We start from the raw sequence: 13,026 nt of genomic DNA on the forward strand, positions 1-13,026 counted from the left end.
CACATAAATTGAAACATATCTTTAAATCATATCCATATAAACGTTGTATACATCCAGATTTTTTAACTTATATCATTATGCCTCATTAGAGAACCCTATTCTCAGATTAGCTGTGTCCTCAAAAACAAGCAAACAATCCTTCAGCTCCTCTCAAATTATTAAACCAAACTCAGTGTCAACATATCAGCAAAATGAAAAAAGATAACATAGGTCAGGTATGTATCCTCTTGATCTGCTACACTGAATAAAAAATATCCAGTTTTCATAAATGAACCTTGTATTTGTCCTTGGAAAAGAGGCTACTGTAAGGACAGAATATGGAGAAACCAATTGGTTCTCTATCGGGAAGGGTGTGAGACAGAGATGTATTTTATCATCCTATTTGTTTAATCTATATGCTGAACATATCATACAGAACACAGGATTGGACCAAGATGAAGGAGGTGTGAAAACTGGAGGGAGAAATAGCAATAATTTAAGATATGCAGACGATACCTTACTACTAGCAGAAACCAGTAATGATTTGAAATGAAAGAGGAAAGCACAAAAGCAGGACTACAGCTTAACGTCAAGAAGACTAAAGTAATGACAACAGAAGATTTATGTAACTTTAAAGCTGACAACGAGGACATTGAACTTGTCAAGGATTATCAATACCTTGGCACAGTCCTTAACCAAAATGGAGACAATAGTCAAGAAATCAGAGGAAGGCTAGGACTGGGGAGGGCAGCTATGAGAGAACTAGAAAAGGTCCTCAAATGCAAAGATGTATCACTGAAGGCTAAAGTCAGGATCATTCAGACCATGGTATTCCCAATCTCTATGTATGGATGTGAAAGCTGGACAGTGAAAAAAGCAGATAAGAGAAAAATCAACTCCTTTGAAATGTGGTGTTGGAGGAGAGTTTTGTGCATACCATGGACTGCAAAAAAGACAAATAATTGGGTGTTAGAACAAATTAAACCAGAACTATCACTAGAAGCTAAACTGATGAAACTGAGGTTGTCATACTTTGGATACATCACGAGAAGACATGATTCACTAGAAAAGACAATAATGCTGGGGAAAACAGAAAGGAGTAGAAAAAGAGGAAGGCGAAACAAGAGATGGATTGATTCCATAAAGGAAGCCACAGACCTGAACTTACAAGATATGAACAGATGCTATTGGAGGTCACTGATTCATAGGGTCACCATAAGCGGCTTGAAGGCACATAATAACAACAACACCACTTTAAATAATAGGTTAATTTTACCATAACAGCATATCCCCATACTTTTTCATGCCAATCGGTTAGAGGGTTTAGGTGCTTTCTCTTCAGATAATATAAATCTTTCTCCTTTTACTAGAGAAAAGGCATTTATATTCCATTTTAAACCCACCTTTGAGTATAGCCCCGGGGCTGGACGCACATTCAAAATCCTCTCACATATATGAGCATTTTAGTCTTTAAATAAAATGTAAATGTACTGCCTTCAAGTCAATTTCGACTTATGGCGACCCTATGAATTGGGTTTTCATGGTAAGTGGTATTCAGAGGTGGTTTACCATTGCCTTCCTCTGAGGCTGAGAGGCAATGACTGGTCCAAGGTCACCCAGTGAGCTTCATGGTTGTGTGGGGATTCGAATCCTGGTCTCCCAGGTTGTAGTTCAACACTCTAACCATTATGCCACACTGGCTTTTTAAATAAACTCTTTTAATAGAAATAACACTTTTTTTACAAGGATATGTAACATGTTTCACATGACTAGTATCAGCATAGTTACAGAGGCTTTAGCACTCCTGCAGGATATGCCCCTTTAATTTCCTCCAAGAACTCTCATCAGCACCCAGTCACTACATTTGAGAGGACCCATTTTAATTTCCCATAATGCCCTGGGGAAATTTAGAATTGGAAGCATTATGGGAAATTAAAATGGTGGGTCCCAACTGTCCAACTGGGAGAACTACAGTAGCAGCTGACAGATAAAACAGACATATGCTCTCCTGACCAAAGAAGAGGGAGACTGTCATAGGGCACTTTGCTGAGGGCACTTCAAGCCTGCAGTTTCTATCTCAAATTCACGAGTACAAAGGGAGAATCTTCCTAGTGGTGGTTAGAGTTGATGCAATAGGATTCATTGGTGTTTGATTGTTAACTTGAAAAAATTCACCTGATTCTTTGGATTTTTCCTATGCTCTAAAAAGAAAAGAAAAGAAAAAGGAGCAGAAGACCATCTGGCAGTTATGTGCACACATCTGAGTATAGAACTCTTCAGTGCCAAGCTGTTGTTTTGTTCATTTGGTAAGTTTACATCCCTCCATTTGTGAAAATTGTGTTCAGTGGCATAAATGAATGTGCAGTGGCTCTACTGAACCTGAAGCCAGACAGTCTGAAACAATTGCGTCTAAAGAGGTGTGAACTCACCCATTCATAGGCTGTTCACTTTATAGGCTGTTAGTGTTCATTTACATGGTAACGGTATTAACAAGTAAACCGAAAAGACAAATGCAAGATTTTCCCTCTCCCCTTTTATTTCTTTAAAGCTAGCTGAGCTCTCATATATATATATATATATATAACGGGTCCCAGTTGTTCCATGCCAGCTTAGGGGAGCTAACGGGTGGGGGTGGGAATAGCAAAGAGGGAAAAAATATTTTCTGTAAACTGTTTCTTCAAACCTTTTTATCCTGATTTAACAGATACATTAATTCAATTGATGGGCCATTTAGCCACTCAGTGACGTAAGTGTTGGGGATTTGGCTTCCCACGCCCTGCGGAGATATTGCCACAGATGCATTGGCCATTTCCCCTTTTTCTATTCCTGGTCTGGAGAAAATGCATTTTAGCAAGTCAATAGTGAAATGTACAATATGCTCCAAAGAAGAGGCTGAACAATGTTCACTGTAATGTCTTTTTAACACTTTGTATGTTTTGTTCATAACTGTGCAATTTTCTTTGCTAGGAAGAATGGGGTTTGGGGAGATGGTTTTGGAGGGAGGCTTGGCTAAATATTAATATGACCACAGTTTCAAAAGGCTCTTTGGAAGTGCATTGCCATGCTTTTCTCTCCCTGCCCCCTCCTATTTTTAGCTAAAGGAAAATGTAATGATTGATGCATATTTGCTAAGAAGTCAGAAATAAGCATTAAAGGAAACTGAAATGATAAAGAAATGAAAAGGAAGTTGGACTTAGATACATTATAAATAACAACAGCAAAGGAGAGAAAATAATTGAATGATACAACAGTGATTAATGGTTAAAAAGGACAGTAAAGCAGGGGGAATCTGACATTTAAACCCAAGCTCTTAGCCGGTGCCCATGGCAACTTCAGTGATGAGTTGGTAAAAACTATTCTATTCTTTGATTGCTTTCAAAGATAATCCTCCCTCTCTCCCCTTTTTTTCCTGGCAACCATGACAGATTCCCGTCCACCCCTCCTTTGGGGATGGCGCAGGACTTTCATAATGAGACCAATAAATAGCAGAATGGTAATGTCTTTTTGGACAGCTACTTTAGAAATGTGATTTCATCTGACCACATATTCACACATCCCTAACAGGACAAGCCAGGCATCATTCTTACTGTTGAGAAATGCAGGTATTTCTGTGCATTTCCTATGCAGTGCTTGCACCATTCTGAAAGTACATGTTAAATAAAATTCATGTGAAAGAAACCAGCCTCAATTGTTCTGTCTAGCTCAGCATGTGGCATTCACACTTGCTAAATTTAAATAAGGTTCCCATCTGTCCTATCATGCAACAATCTCACTGAATGGTATCAGAAGTAGAGAACAAGCAGTATATCGGATGCACAGCTATATGGCTCTGCTTTACTAGACGTACTGTAATTTTGTGCCAAACATAAACCATGAAATATGTGGCCTTGCTGAGAAAGGGGGGGGGCTACAAAGCACCTTCTGTTATAGACCTTTCTCTCTCTTCTGTCTATGGAATGGAAATGTTGCACTAAACACTGAAATGCTTGCTGCTTCCACAGTCAGGATACCACTCTTCCTGTCCTATAGTCAGGACAGGTTGGCCACCTGCCCTACTTTACAGAGAATACTCTCTCTCTACAAGAATGGCTGTCAAAGGACAGTACTATGTTTGAAGGGCTATTTGGTCCAAGGTTGATTTAAAGATAAAGGACCATAAGAAGGAAGAGTTGGTTACTTAGGCTGCATACCCACCACACATTTAAAGCACATGGCTTCCCACAAAGAATCCTGGCAACTTTACCCTTTATGGAGCTACAATTCCCAGCATCCTTAACAAACTACAGTTCCCAGGATTTTTTTGAGAAAGCCATGTGCTTTAAATATATGTTGTGCAGTCTCAATCTTCTCCACTATGGTGAATTGTATTATATTTCTAAATTATAGCAATTATTACTAAATTTGCATCTATACCTATAAATTAGAACATACAATTTTTATGCAAATCTGTGCAGGAAGGAATTAAAACTTTACATATACACACTACCAGGAATGGAAACAATTATGGTCTTGTGGTCTCCTCCAACATGAGCTACATCTTCCAGTGTTATTCAAGTGGGTCTGGAAGGGCACAAACTGCAGAAGCTCCCATGCCAGAGCCACTGGTGATATGGACCCATCAATATTATACACAAGATGGCTGGGGCTTGTTAAAAACTTGTGAGAATCTGGGAAGCTTATGTTAGTATGAGGTTTCTTTTTCTCCCTATCCCTTTTTGGCTCCGTGGTAACATTTCCATGTTCTGGTGACTTCCTGTCTGGACTACTGTAATGCACTGTATGTGGGTCATAGAATCATAGAATTATAGAATACTAGAGTTGGAAGGGGCCTACAAGGCCATCGAGTCCAACCCCCTGCTCAATGCAGGAATCTAAATCAAAGCATCTGCCACTGAAGATCTTATGGAAGGTGCAGCTAGTGCAGAATGCTGTTGCTAGGTTGCTTAGTGGGGCAGCCCAATGAAACCATGAGTTGCTGGTTCTGAAAGTGCTGCACTGGCTACCGGAGCTGCGGGGCCCAATTCAACATGTTAGAACTAGCATGTAAAGCTCTGAATGGCTTGGAACCAAGTATCTAAAAGAGTGCCTTCCCCAATATCAACCATCTCAGACCCTACGATTGGCAGGCAAGGCCTTAGTAGTGGTGCCACCACCAGTGGCTACCTGCTTGGCACTATCCTGTTACAGAACCTTTTCAGTGGTGGCTCCCCATTTGTGGAATGCTGTCACCAGGTGAGATATATCTGTCTCCATCACTATTAACTTTCCAGAAGAATTTGAAAACATTCCTGTTGACCCAGGTGTTTGATGGCTGAAGGAGACTGTTCCTGGCAACCCAAAGATCATGTGGATGAAAGAATGTTTTTAATTGTAACTGTGTTTTAGAATGTTTTAAACTGTTTTTAGAATGCTTTTCTTTTTGTTGTTAAATTGTTTTGTTGATATGTTTGCCACCTTGAGCTCCTTCAGGAGGAAGGGTGGGATATGAATCCAAATAAATAAATAAATAAATAAATTCAAGTTTTGAAAGTGCGTTGTGAGCATTCTCTTAAAAATGGCTGCTATGGGGGGGGCATGCCCATTCACAAAATGGATTCCAAGGTGGGTATGGCCAGTCACAAAATGGAAGGCAAATTGGTGAGACTGAGATACAAGTATGTTGCTTGGGGGCTGGACTGTAATTTAATGATAGAGCACATGCTTGTCTTACAAAAAGTCCCAGGTCAACCTTGGGTGTCTCTGGGTAGGTCTTGGAAGGAGTCCTGCTTGGAAGGAGAAGTGCTGGCTACCTGACAGTATTACCCTAGATGTATCAATGGCCTGACTTGCTATAAGGCAGCGTCCTGTGTCCCTAAGAAACTGAGTACAAGGCAGAGTTGAGGCCTGAGCCACAAAACAGAAAGCCACTCCTCATGGTCCGCTGCTCCAGCAAATCAGCCATTTCACAAAATGCACTTTCTCTCTTTCTCTGCCAGCCAACTCATCTGCCATCTTTCTTCCTCTCTCCTGAGATCATCACCTTTATGCAGATGGACACTGCTTCTCTCCCATACAGGCTCTGGTTGCTCCATATTTTCTCCCTTCTCCAGATCTTTTTCCTTTCTGAGCCCAGGCACAGCCCATCCTCCTGTGCTCTGAGTCCATTCCCTCTTGTGCCAATAACATCCAATTAGAACTGTACTTTCTCTTGTCATTACATGCTACCAGTAGAGAGAACAGTTCTAATTGGACACCATCATCAGAGAGAACTGTTCTCTTTCCTTTTTTCCAAGTCTGCTGGCCAATCATAACGATAGGGAGTGTTAAGCAGGCAACTGCTGGGAAAATGAAGAGCAACTCTAACTGGGAAGGCATTATAGTTCATAATGTGGTATGGAGAGGATTAGAAAGGATGGTGGGTGCACTGGTAGGAACCCAGCCTAGAAATCAAAGGTGACTTCTTTCTGCCTTGAATTAGCATTTCAATTTGGCATTCCAATAAAATTCCACCTGTAACCTCCCCAGGAACTAGATGCCGCCACAGCTTTCTCCTCCTCCCCCGCTTTCCTCCTCCACCTCCTTATCATAATCATGCCAGGTCCGTTGCTCAAAAAACATCTCTCATCCATGATATGATATTGGATGAGGGCGCGGATCTGGCATGTATTACGGAAACCTGGCTGGATGAGGCCGCAGCTCCCATCCTTGAGGCCAAGTGTCCAGCTGGGTTCTTATATGTGCAGCAACTGAGGGTCGGGAGACGGGGAGGGGGAGTGGCAGTCATCTATAGGGGGTCCCTGGTTCTCACTAGACCTCCTCTCCATGAGACAAAGGTTGCAGATTGCATGTACTGGAGGTTGGGCCCAAAGGGCAGCTTAGGAATTCTGCTTGTGTACCATCCACCCCGCTGCATGATGGACTCCCTGGCCAAGGTGCTGGAGGTGGTCTTGGATGTGCGGGCGCAATCCCCAAATTTGCTGGTGCTAGGGGATTTCAACGTACATGCTGGGGCCGCCCTCACAGGGGCACTTCAGGATTTCATGGAAACCAAGGCTTCCTGGGAACTGCGCCTTGTTTCCATGGGGCCCACCCATGTAGCTGGTCATGCACTTGACCTTGTATTTGCCTCGAGAGAGGAGGGGAGTGATCTGAAAATGGGGGTTACATCTCTTACCCTCTTGTCATGGTCAGATCACTATATGGTGAGGGTAGACCTTTCGATGCCACACACCCTCCACGGGGGCAAAGGACCCATTAGGATGGTCCGTCCCAGGCATTTGATGGATCCAGATGGATTCCTGAATGCGCTTGGGGATTATATGGAGCCTGCAGATGGGCACTCGGTCGACTCCCTGGTGAAGGAGTGGAATGAGGCGATCACCAGGCCATTAGACTGGGTGGCTTCGAAATGCCCTTTCTCCCTGAATAGTCTCCACGGCTGCGAATTCTGAGGCAGGAGGTGAGACGGCTAGAATGCCGGTGGCAGAAATCTCGCTCTGAGGACGATAGGACATGGGTTAGAGCAGCTGCGGTGGCCTACCATGTGGTGATAAGGGCAGCAAAGAAGGATTTCTATGCTGCCTCTATTGTGTCCGCAGAGTGCTGTCCCAGGAGGCTGTTCCAAGTGGTCCGAAGCCTTGTCGGTCCAGTTGTTTGGAACCGATGGAACATTCTAAAACCTTCTGTGATGAGTTTCCAAAGCACTTTGTGGATAAAATCGATCGTCTAAAGAGTACGATTCCGCACGCTGTGGATACAGTGAGTGAGCCAGAGTTGGCCAGTGGTTTTCCAGTGATGTGGGATCGGTTCCAGCTTCTTCCTTCTGATGAAGTGGACAAGGTGCTTGCAACCTTAAGGCTAACCACCTGCTTACTTGATCCCTGCCCATCGTGGTACATCATGAACTGCAAGAATAGACTGGGCGAGGGGGTCAAAGCGGTGGTAAATGCGTCCTTGGAAGAGGGCGTGCTGCCATCAGCTCTCAAGGAGGCAGTAATAAAACCAATTTTAAAGAAGCCCTCCTTGGATCCCCAAGTTTTAAACAACGTTTGCCCAATCTCAAACTTACCATTCTTGGGCAAGGCGGTTGAGCGGGTGGTGACGAAGCAGTTGCAAGCGCACTTGGAGGAAGCAGATTATCTGGATCCATTTCAGTCGGGCTTCAGGCCTGGATATGGGACTGAAACAGCCTTGGTCACCTTGGTGGATGATATGAGGAGAGTGTTGGATAGGGGTGAAGGCACCTTCCTCGTCCTCCTGCATCTCTCAGCGGCTTTTGACACCGTTGACCACGGTATCCTTTTGTACTGATTGGAGGGGTTAGGCATAGGGGGCACTGTTCTGCAGTGGTTCCGTTCCTTCCTCTCTGATAGGTACCAGAGAGTGGCATTGGGGGATGAGGTTTCGGATCCTTGGTCTCTCACTTGTGGGGTGCCACAGGGCTCCATCCTCTCCCCGATGCTATTTAACATCTATATAAAGCTGCTGGGGGCTATCATCAGGAGATTTGGGCTGCAGTGTCACCAATATGCGGATGACACACAGCTCTATCTCTCATTTAAATCTTCACCAAGGTTGGCTGTAGAAACCCTATCCAAGTGCCTGGAGTCGGTGAGTGCCTGGATGGGAAGGAGTAAGCTGAAACTGAACCCTGACAAAACCGAGGTACTGTTCGTGGGAGACAAGGGAAGGTTAGGGGATTTGGACCTAGGGCTCAATGGGGTACAACTGCCCCTAAAAGACCAGGTCCACAGCCTCAGGGCCATTCTTGACTCCAAACTGTCCATGGAAGCTCAGTTTTCGGCTGTGAGCCAGGCAGCACTGTATCAACTCCATCTGATACGGAGGCTACGCCCCTACCTTCCCAATCATCTGCTCCCATCGGTGGTACATGCCCTGGTCTCCTCTTGCCTTGACTACTGTAATGCGCTCTACGTGGGGTTACCCTTGAAAATGGTCCGGAAGCTGCAACTGGTTCAGAATGTGGCGGCACGCCTGATTAAAGGCAGCTGCCAGCGAGATCACATAACTCCAGTGCTCAGAGAGTTGCACTGGCTACCAGTTGCTTGCCGGGCCCAATTCAAGGTGTTGGTTTTGACCTTTAAATCCCTACACGGTTTTGGCCCAGTCTATCTGAAGGAGCGCCTCCAGCATCATCAGCTATGCCGCCTAACAAGATTGGCCTCAAAAGACCTTCTCTCTATCCCACCAGTCAAAACAGCTAGACTGGTGAGGACCAGAGAGAGGGCTTTTTCAGTTGTGGCCCCCACCCTATGGAACTCCCTTCCAAATGATCTCCGCCAGGCCCCCTCTACAGTGAGTTTCTGCCAGGCCGTGAAGACCTGACTCTTCAGGCAGGCCTTTGGGGTGGGCTAGATTTTAACATCATTGCTTTTAGATTTTAATGTTATTGTATTGATGTGCCATTTTGTGTTATTTTGTTCATTTTGTACATCGCCCAGAGTGGCTGGATGGCCAACCAGATGGACGACTAAGAAATCCAATAAATTAAATTAAATTAATATCCACCTTCCCTCCAACAAGCCCAAGGTGGCATACACCATTCTCCCCCTCCCCATTTTATCCTCACAACAACCCTGTGTGGTACATTAGGCCACTTAGTGAGATTGCTGAATGAACAGGCATTTGAACTATGGTTTCCCATATTCTAGTCCAACATTCCACTCTTGCTCTTTCCTCCAGTTGTTGACATGGGGACAGACAGCCAAACCTGTTGCATTGCTCACCTGCCAAAATGGGATTTCCCACTTTTAAAAATGGAAGCTGGTAATGTCAATTTGGCCAAACTTTAGAAATTGCAGACCAGGTTCACCACAATTACAAATACTGTAAATCCAAACTCAAAAGCATAGTATAGTGTTCCAAATGCAGGCTCAGATGGGTCACATATAATAGTGTTGCTTTGAGGAGAAAAGCTGTGTTATTAACCTCACAACATTCAGGAGATGTGCCTTTATGTGTGTTTGTTCTCTTGCCTTACTAAGCCCTTTCTGAGGCAATAGATTAAAGTTCAGGCAGGGCAAGTGTAGTCCCATGACGGATATTGATCCACTTGATTTAATATTTAATCATTTTTAAAAGAATGTGAAGCTTCTCAAGTAAATCATTGCAAAAGAGCCAAATGAACATTTTTGTCTGGGTAGAATCCAGCTATTTAGATATTATGTCACACTGAAGGGAGAGGGAACTGCTTCTTGCCACAGGCCTTTCTTTCTCTCTCCCTGCCTCAACCTGGCTAAGTAGGTATAGAGCTGCTATTGCCTCTGTCATGCTACGCAAGAGTGAACGTTCTTCTGTCCACCTGAGGATTGGTGAGCAGTTTTTCCCTTCAAATATCAAAGAACTAACCAATTTGCCACCATTATAACCTGCAGTATCTATTTCCTCTATCCATTTGTCAGATTCCATACCACTGGTATGTGGTGAAAGAGTATGTGGACATCAAGAAACGTAAGAGAGAAAGGGGAACAAAATTAATGCGTGTACACGCTCTGTGGTTAATTTCTGTGGTTTGAAACTTTACGGAAAATGATTAACGGTCTTCTGTGAGGATCTTGTGTTGACCAGTCTCCATGGGTTGGATTTAGTTACGTCCTACTCAGAGTAGACCCACTGAAAGTTAATCATGTCCATTAACTTCAATAGGTCTACTCTAAGTAGGACAAGTGTTAACTACCACCCCATGTTCTTAGAAATTTCTAGTTACCTCAATGGCTGATATATTCGTTCTGGTGCCAGATGAACCTTGGAAATTTATATTTTATCATATGACCTTGAGCTGTAATAATGCCTTTTGCTTGCCTGGATGCAAGCCCTCTCTAAGGTCTAGAGAGGCCCAGGCAAATTCCAGCTTCTGACGCTCCAAGCCATTATGGCTTGTATCCAGTGCTGGTCCTACTGAGAATAGACCCTTTGAAGTTAATGGACATGACTAACTTAGATTAATTCATTTCAATCTGTCTACTTTGACTAGCACTGGATTTCGATACAACCTTTCTAAAATAAATGAAAAAAGATGACACACAAGAACAAACATTTGTCACACTTTGGTCTGATGCACATAAAAACAAGTTGTGAAACTTATCAAATGCCAAATTAACAAGTTTCCAAATTTGAGGCTCCCTTTGAGCTTGAGACCCAGGTCAAATGACCCTTCTGCCCCCTCCCCTGATTGGCCCTGCCTGGATGGAGGCGTATGTGGAAAAACCTCTGACATCTATGTGGCTAGAACAGTCAACTGTACAAAGGTAAGAGTCACTTTCTACTACCCCCTTTTGCCTCTGGCCCTGCCCACCACTGGCATGTGGTCCCTGGAAGGTTGCCTATGAGAGAGTGTGGCCCCTGGGCTGAAAAATGTTCCCTACCCTTGGCTTAAATTGTTTCCAAATGGGATGTCCAGCTTTAACACTTCAGGAACGACTATCAACTCACAATCCAAAGCTTCTGATTCTAACAGGACATACTCATGAGCAAATACATGTAGCTTTTGGTTACATATTTATGCAGTATTTATTCTGATGGTGAGAGAAATACAGTTTTGTTAGACGTTTGTCCCAACAGCTGTTAACTGCTACAATGACTAAACAAAATATTAGTAATATGACTAAGCCGATTTAACACAATTTGCTCATTTGTTATTGTTCAATAAGACCAAGGGAGCCTGAGCAAATAATAACCAACATGCATATTCTTTCAAACCAGTATGAGTTGCCTCTGATTAGAATTAGGAACACTGAGACATCTTTGTTTGTATTCCAGCTGAAATGATACATTTCTAGTGGGCCATCACAACCACCACACCATCTGCTTTCTTCAGGCTATTTATTCCAGCTTTCTCTAACTCTTTTCCATTCCTTCTTCTTTTTTTAAAAAGCATGATTCTTCCATGAACTTGATCATTCTGCTGATGTTTCTATGGAATGCTCACTCTGCAGTGACACAAGAACATGCCCAAACCCAAGACCTCAGATGTCATCAGACCCACGGAATGATTTCAGCACATTACGCCCTACCAGCTGCTGCATAATTATGACTTTTCCATTAAAAGCTGGACTTAATCATATGAGAAACTTGGAGATGTTGGATTGTATCAAAGGTGTCCTTCCCTTGAAATAAATGGTCCTTGTGTAAATGATCCTTTGATCCAGAGGATGCATCTACTTAGTGGAAAAGGAGGAGTGATCTTTGCTGATTTCCCCTCTCCTCCCAGAGCTCCCACACTATTCCAGAGCATCTAACAACCATTTGGAGCAACATGAGGTGCAGGAAAAAGGAAGGAACAGCAAAACTTGACTCCTGTAGGGGCAAAACACCTGAGGCCCATGGGCCAAATGCATCTACTGGCCTCTCTATCTGACTTTTGGAATTCTCTCTGCAGGTCGTCCCCCCCTTCCCAGGCTGCATCGCTCAATGGCCCTGCTCTGTCTGCATCCTCCTTGAGTGTTTTTGCCTGATTGGAATGTGTTCTTGAACTGTGATAACACCTCTAATCACCAGGATTTCAAGTTGTGTGTGTGTGTGTGTGTTTGTGTGTAAAGTACATTCTGACATAGCTTGTAAGCTACCAGCCACACCAAAGTCAGTGGTTACTTTCCACACACACATATTCATAGCACCACCCACTCTTGTCTTTGGACACACCCACATTTGCCTTTAGCCACCACAGGGGCATAGTCCCTGGAAAGTTACTTAAGAGGGAATGCAGGTTTTGGACTGAAAAAGGTTTCCCATCCCTGTGCTACCTAGTTCTGGTAGCACTCTTTCTCTCAGCCAAACACCGATCATGGAAGGTTCGATCTGACTTCGTATCTTTAGCTGTACCTGAATCTGTATATATAAATCTGACTTGATTTGTAGCTACTAGACAAGGTGCATTTTCAGGTTGCAAACTCCCAAACGAATCATACAAAAGCAACAAAGTGGCCTTCAGGGTCTGTTGCTGGAACTGGTCACGGAATGTTGCTGACAAGAAACACATTCAAAGCTAAAAGGTTCTGCATGAAGGGGGGTCCCAAAAGAGAAAATAAAGCAGTGGAATACAAAAGAAAG

The 13,026-nt window shown here is 43.6% G+C and overlaps 1 long non-coding RNA gene across 1 annotated transcript; it reads left to right on the top strand.

Moving 5' to 3' along the window:
- The first annotated feature begins 10,160 nt into the window (after positions 1 to 10,160).
- On the top strand, positions 10,161 to 12,112 carry LOC133364176 (uncharacterized). The gene is made up of 3 exons (XR_009757858.1): positions 10,161 to 10,289; positions 10,380 to 10,428; positions 11,852 to 12,112. It is a non-coding gene; the product is annotated as an uncharacterized LOC133364176 (long non-coding RNA).
- The last annotated feature ends 914 nt before the right edge of the window (positions 12,113 to 13,026 follow it).

Source organism: Rhineura floridana, chromosome 9 (assembly GCF_030035675.1).
Source record: "Rhineura floridana isolate rRhiFlo1 chromosome 9, rRhiFlo1.hap2, whole genome shotgun sequence".
NCBI classification, from domain to species: domain Eukaryota; kingdom Metazoa; phylum Chordata; class Lepidosauria; order Squamata; family Rhineuridae; genus Rhineura; species Rhineura floridana.